Source organism: Danio rerio, chromosome 19 (assembly GCF_052040795.2).
Source record: "Danio rerio strain M-AB ecotype USA chromosome 19, GRCz13ab, whole genome shotgun sequence".
NCBI classification, from domain to species: domain Eukaryota; kingdom Metazoa; phylum Chordata; class Actinopteri; order Cypriniformes; family Danionidae; genus Danio; species Danio rerio.
The window spans coordinates 9,347,822-9,355,403 of NC_141039.2; the positions used below are offsets into that span (position 1 = coordinate 9,347,822).

Below are 7,582 nucleotides of genomic sequence, written 5' to 3' on the forward strand. Positions count from 1 at the left end.
TCAGAGAAATCAGTCAAGATTGGTGAAGGAAAAATCATGGTTTGGGGTTGCATTCAGTATGGGGGCATGCGAGAGAACTGTAGAGTGGATGGCAACATCAACAGCCTGAGGTATCAAGACATTTTGTGCTGCCCATTACATTACAAACCACAGGAGAGGGCAAATTCTTCAGCAGGATAGCGCTCCTTCTCATCCTTCAGCCTCCAGATCAAAGATCCTAAAAGCAAATAAGGTCAAGGTGCTCCAGGATTGACCAGCCTAGTCACCAGATAACATTATTGAGCATGTCTGGGGTAAGATGAAGGGGAAGGCATTAAAGATGAATCCAAAGAATCTTAATCAACTTAATCAAGTCCTGCACAAACACTTTGTTTATGTTTGCCATTCCAGATGACTTTATTAATAAGTGATTTGAGTCATTGCAAAGATCTATGCATGCAGTCCTCCAAGCTCATGGGAGTCATGCACAATATTAATTATTTCTCCACTGCACCATTGCATTACTGTACATTATTTCTATTAAGTGACAAGACCTTTGTCTAAGCAAAGTCTGACCTTACTGTCCTAGTAAAATAATTAAAAATCCCTAACTGCATCAGAACGGCAGACTCACTCGCTGTTTTTAAGAAACGACTAAAAACTCAACTTTTTAGTCTCCACTTCACTCCCTAATCTGCAATTGCCTCACTGGATATACCACTAACTGTACTCAAAAAAAAAAAAAAAAAAAAACCTAATGCTTTCCTTTTTAGACTTTACACACCTGAAACTTGCCTATCGCACTTATTCATTGTTGCTCTTATAGTTGTGTAAATTGCTTCCTTGTCCTCATTTGTAAGCCGCTTTGGATAAAAGCGTCTGCTAAATGACTAAATATAAATGTAAATGTAAAAATCAACGCATGATCTTATTTTCTTTTGGTAAAATAAGAGGCCTTTGCCTTTCATATAAGCCACTTCTGACACCAAATGATCAATTAGAATACAAGTTAATGTTTGTTGTTCTTTTGTCAGGTTGTATATAGTTCTATAAATATATTTGCAGAATAACATGATTTATCAACAAGAAAAACTTAGATGTCGATTGAAACTTGGTTAGACAATTACATATAATAAACAATTAATTGAGTAGAAATGTCAATATTTAGTATGTATAAAATATGTTGTCGTTATTACTGATAAGAAAAACTATTATATTCAAATTTCTTAAATGTTAATTTCTTAATCCAATAATTAGTAAATAATAACAAATACATTAATTAATAATAAATATTGAAATAATTGTAAGTTTTATTTCTATTGTGCATGCATTGAGATTTATAAGAAGTGTAAGTAGTATTGAGTTAAATAATTAAATTATGTGTTGAGTAAAAAGTAGGGATGGGCGACTTCCACCTATCCACCTTTATCCGGATGAACCAGAAGCTGTGGCTGTCATGCAGACTTTAATCTAAATAATCGAAATAAATATAAATTAGGGTGTTTATAAGCTGTTTTTAGAATATTCCTTTCATGTTTATAATTTACACATAGTACATAGATTGATCAACGTCATTATGTCACCATGCTAATATTTCCTCTGGAGTTTTACTCATCAACATCAGCTGCAAATCAGCAGTTTCACTTTCATTCAGCAACATTTTATTCATGCCCCCGTGACAAACTCTGACGTATTGGATGCGCGTATGAAGCAAAGACCGGTGGGAGAGTGTTGTTTTAATCAAATTTGATACCGCACACCAAACTAAAAGTAAACGTCGGCATTTCCCAGACAGCATAACAGTGTGTTTGGTGATGATGATGGCGGATGTTTACAGGTTTGAGGTTGTCCAAGTCGTTGCCGTCATGTGATTAGCGCTTTGAATAAAGGGGGAATTCATATAAAACAATGTGGTCACAGAAAAAATTCTATCTTGTGTTTGTTTTATACGGATTACAAAACCAGAGAACATTTGTTTTCAAGTTTAATTGATTTATTTAGAAACGAAATAGAGATTGTAAGCATTATGTAGATATATTTCTCATGTCTCTGAGATGAAGTACACTGTAAAAAATGCAGGGTTCCACACAATTCTTTCATGTTGTCCCAACACAAATTGATTAAGTTATCTTAACGCTTTAAATAAATTTATGTGGATTGAACATTATAAACTTAAGCTGTGCCAATGAAATCTCAAGAATTGTGTTGATTCCGCTTATTTTAAATAGGTAGTTTGAACGTTTTTTTTTTTTTTTTTTTGAGTGTATTCCCCAACTACAGAGGTTTCATAGCAATGGATCTGCATAAATGTATTGCAAAGACATCGTGCTGTAGAGAACATATATCGGGGCCAAACCCCTCCCCCAAAGAATCGTCAATAGCAATTGATGATTGGCTCCCTTACTAGAAGACTTCTTCCCTAGAGCGTTCACATCGACTATTGCATTTGCCCCATTCAAAACTATGCAAATGTGTTTGTGTATCCTAGCCTTTGGTACAGCTCGGACCAAACCAGTTCCAGATTGTAGGTTTTATCATTGCTATAATAAATGGAAGACTACTTCTTACGGTGGGCAGACATTTTACAGATGTATCGCAAATGATGAGATCACACTCATCCTGAGTCTGAAGCTTTAAAATGACAGGAAAGCATTGAATGAGCCCCAGCAGAAGTCAGTTTGAGTCTTTGTGATAACTTTGTGTGAAGAAAAGGACAAAAATAATGACTAATTGTCTTAGAACTGCCTGTGAACTCAAGATGCGGATAAGTGGAATGGAAGAGTGTTTTTTGCTGGTTCATTTCACTAAACTCATTGACCCAGTTCACAAATTACAGTAAATGATTCATTTATGAATCAGAGTTCATCGGATCTCACTGGAATAATTACTTTAGCTGACGTCTTTTCTTCACAATGACTTTAAAAAGGAGGTATTGTTGTGATGGGTAATTTCATGGTTCCTTATTAGTGTGGGTTGCAGAGAGATGCGGTTCAGAGTGTTCTGCATCTTTGTTTCAGCCATTTTTGTCAAGCAGTAGCAGTAGTGTCTAAAATGCATGTTCAGTTTTACATTTCCAAAAGTGCTGATATTCAGGAAAACAGCATTTAACAGTCCCTCCAGCATCTGAAAAATGTTTTTTTTTCTAACTAGAATGATTATGTGGCAAGTTTTTTGCAAAATGTGTGAACATTTTGCTGCATTTCTTCGATTGTTTTGCTGTGAAAATATACACAAATGTTGACATCTTAATTCTTTATCAAATGTTTAACCTCAAAAATATTAGATTTTTGTCATTTATATGAAGTGTACCATCAGAATTTCATAAAAATCAGACGAGCAATAAATTATCTTGTTTTTTTTTTCCAATTATTTACTGAATTCTTAAGCATTATAAATATTAACTCTGGTCAAAAAACTGTTGCTCCGTCTTTTATTTTCCTATTTCGTAATATTGAAGATTTGTCATATCGTAATAGAAAACTTAAAACAGTCCAGTATAGGCGGAGCAAACCATTACAAAGTAGTAGGATTGAAATCAGTAAATGCACACAAATAAACATATCAACATTTGTAAAATGTACATGACTTTTAGCACTATCAATAAATTATATTAAATAAAAGTATGGCTCTTACATAAAGGAAACACTAAGAGGAACTACTCTGTACTCTTTATCAAATAAAAAAATAAAACCAACGGTTTAAAAGTAATGCATGTGTTTTTTGTTTGACGGCTATTATTTACTGAATTCTCAAGCAGTATAACAATAAACTCCTATCAAAAAACTGTTGCTCTGTCTTACTTTTACTTTCCTATTTCATAATATAACTTAAACAGTCCAATAAAGGCGGAGCAAACCATTACAAACAAAGGAGTAGGGGTAAAATCAATAAATACACACAAATAAATATATCAACATGTGTAAACTGTACACGAATTACAGCACTATTAATAAATTATATTAAATAAGAGTATGGCTCTTACATAAAGGAAACACTTAGAGGAACTACTCTGTACTCTTACAGCTGCTTAATCAAATCAAAAAAATAAATCCAACGGTTTAAAAATAATGCATCTGTTTTTTGTTTGACGGCTATTAATTATTGAATTCTCAAGCAGTATAATAATAAACTCCGGTCAAAAAACTGTTGCTCTGTCTTACTTTTACTTTCATAATATGACTAAAAATAGTCCAATAAAGGTGGAGCAAACCATTACAAACAAAGGAGTAGGGGTGAACTCAGTAAATACACACAAATAAGCATATCAACATGTGTAAACTGTACATGACTTTCAGCACTATTAATAAATTATACTGCATCAAAATATGGCTCTTACATAAAGAAAACACTAAAACAAATTAGACTGTACCAACTGTTTAAAAATAATGCATCCGTTTTTTTGTTTGACGGCTATTTGAACAAGTTAGTGGATATAATGCAGCACATGCATGCTTACAGTATGTGTGTGTTTGTGTATGTGATGAGAGAGATAGATATTTATTTTGATTATTCTTTTTTATTTATTTATTTATTTATTTATTTGACATTGACATCACAATTACACTGGACAACCAAATGCATTTGCTTAAGTGTTGTAGTTTTTAATTATGCAGACTTAATACAGTGTTATGTAAAGGAAACGGATGAGTTATAAAAAAATGACTCCCCTCACAGTTGTCATGAAGGGTAATATTAGCTATATGAACCAAAATTGATCTTTATACCAGGCTTTAAATGCTTTTTTTCTGCTGTAAAGTTGGCCATTCCCACAGTGGGCTCAATTGAAATTTGCTCCATATGGAACCAGGACTAGCGTAATTTCGATAAATTGCAATTTCAGTTACATGCTCAACATTTGACATTTTTAGTGTGTTCATTTTTATCAATTTCTTTAAATGATTTGTTGTGTTTAGTTGTTTAAAATCCGAATAGTTCTCACAGATGTGTCAGTGCTCGGGTTGTCAGTCCCTATTGGCCTTTTAATCAGGTTACTTGTCCAGTCAGGCAAGTAGAATAGTCTCTCTCATGAGGATGACATTAGGTAGAGTAAATAACATGTAAAGAATTTTCATTTTGCGGTGAACTAACCCTTTAACAGTTGTGGTCAAAGTGAGATATTACATCTAATTTTCATCTCACACAGGTTTGAAACAGCACAAGGGCGAGTAAAGAGTGGCTGAATATCCATTTTAAGATGAACTATTGCTTTAAATTTAATATTATAGAAACGTTCTAGTAATTTTTATGCAGTCGATGGAGCTCAGATACAGACACCGGCACCCAGCACAAAGCAATTAAATAAAGCGCTGGTTTACATTACTCTCAATTTGTTTCAGAAAAGAGGGCCACTCACCTTAATAAATTATGCGATGGCTGTTTTTCTGTGGAGGTAATACTCGGTAATAAAGCTTGGAGTGCAAAAAAAAAAAACCCTGTTGTATTAAAAACCCATTCGTAGTTGATGAAAAACAATAACAAACATACACTGTTTGTGACATGCATTATGATACATTAAGGAATGGAAATCACATTTCAGCCTATTCCACTGCTTCATGTGTGAATATAATGAAGTTTTAAAAGAAAAAGGAAACTATTAGGCCTATTCAAACCTATTACAAAAAGATCACAATTTGGGACAATTAATATTAAACTTTTATATTTTAAATATATTGATTTTACTACTTAGAACTCCCTAAAACACAACCTTTATACCTTCTTTGACATTACTTTGCACTGCAAATAGTTTTTTGGCTTGTTTCTTGTCTAAATATCTCAAAAATCATGTATCAGGAGGCATTTAATTTAATTTTATTCTTCTTTTCAGGAATACATTAAAAAATCCAAATGTAGTGGGTTTTTTTCCTTAAGAAATAACAATAATATTTAAATAATCTGCCAATGGGGTAAGTAAATTAATAATATAAATCAATTTTACTTATCCAGATATATTATTCCGTAGTTTTACAGAAATTCTTACAAAATTTGTACTTCTTAATTCTGAAAAAAAACTACCTTTGTAGAAAATGCTTCGTGAATAATGTTTTTTTTAATGTTTTTACATGAAACAAGACAAAAAACTCTAAGAAAAGCTTATTTTTTTATTCAATTTATTTATTTATTTATTTTTTGCAGCGTGGTTATACAATATATCAACATAATATACTTGGTCACAACAGTGTCCGGTGGGAAAAAAAAATTGTTGTCAGAATAACTGTTAACCAATTTACACCTCTTACATCCTCTAAATGTGCCAGCAGAAAGTATGTAAACAGATCTGGTCATGTGGCATTGGTATATTTTATTTAAAACACTTTTAAAGCTTCCGATTTTTGTAAATGACACATTATTTAACTGTAATATGAGACGTATAATACTATTATGCAGTATGTTACTGTATTTTAAATTTGCATTGTGAAAATGACTGTATAATTTACAATAAAGATATACAGTTCGTTAAATACATACATAGCAAGATAAATGCTGCTGTAAATGTAAATACAGTGTTTTTGCTGTAATTGATTTAAAGGAATTTGCTGGTAAACTGCTTGTTTACAGTGAATAGACATGATCACAATTATGTGGCACAGGCCCAATATAATCCTCAGCTTAGATTTTTGTGATCCCGCAAAAACCTACTTAAACTGGCAGAGGTTTGTTTTAGGAACATATTACCAACAAATAGTGAATATTTTTTGTGCAATTCTTTGGACAACACCAAACAATTACCACAAAACTACTTAACTATGTCTATGATTTGGAATTGAATTTGCCTCACCTATCTATCTCCATGTGGACAACATTTCTGGCATGGTCAGTTTGCTCAGTAGCTCACATTGTACAATGTTATACAGTGCTCGGGTTTAAATCTGGAAAAGCATGGCTCTGCAAAAGAGATGGAAGCAATGTCAAATCAAGGTCTCTTTTGAAAACACTATTGGTTGGATTTAGAGAAAGTTTTAGGTTTGCAAGTGTACACTAAGGGATCTGTACCATAAACCCCAGCTACTTTTGGATGTTTATAATAAAGATGTGTATCTGAAACGTACAACAAAATACCTTAAGTAGCATATTTCTGATTCACAAACATGTAGACAGCGCCCTCTAGTGGATTTGTCATCTGAAATGTGCAATGAAACTAACCCATAGCAATATATTTAATGCTTCGCAAAAATGCAGATCAAGGCACATGTCTCCAATAAGCCTGGGCTCTGCTAATGTCTACATTGCCAGTTTAGGACATTACATACGCGACATATACAGTTGAAAAAGATTTTTTTCAACAAAATTTTAAACATAATTGTTTAAATAACTAATTTCTAATATCAGATTTCTTTTATCATGATTTCTTTTATATCTATTTGACTAGATATTTTTCAAGACACATCTTAAAGTGACATTTAAAGGCTTAACTACACTATTAGACTTTACCAGGCTTTTTACAGTGAGTAGCTGTAACCACTGTAATGGTTTGGTTACAGTGAGTAGCTGGCAACAGTGTTGTCAGAAAATTACTGTATAGAGCGGTAGCAGTAACTGGAAACTGCTTACAGGTAATTACTGTACTGTAGTGTTCCAACTCACAGTATTATACTGCATAATGGTG

At 32.8% G+C, this 7,582-nt stretch overlaps 1 protein-coding gene across 6 annotated transcripts in view; it reads left to right on the forward strand.

The window, feature by feature from the left end:
* The window catches only part of efna3a (ephrin-A3a), a 195,945-nt gene that overhangs the window by 114,093 nt on the left and 74,270 nt on the right, over positions 1-7,582 (forward strand). The gene's annotated exons all lie outside the window — the stretch shown is intronic.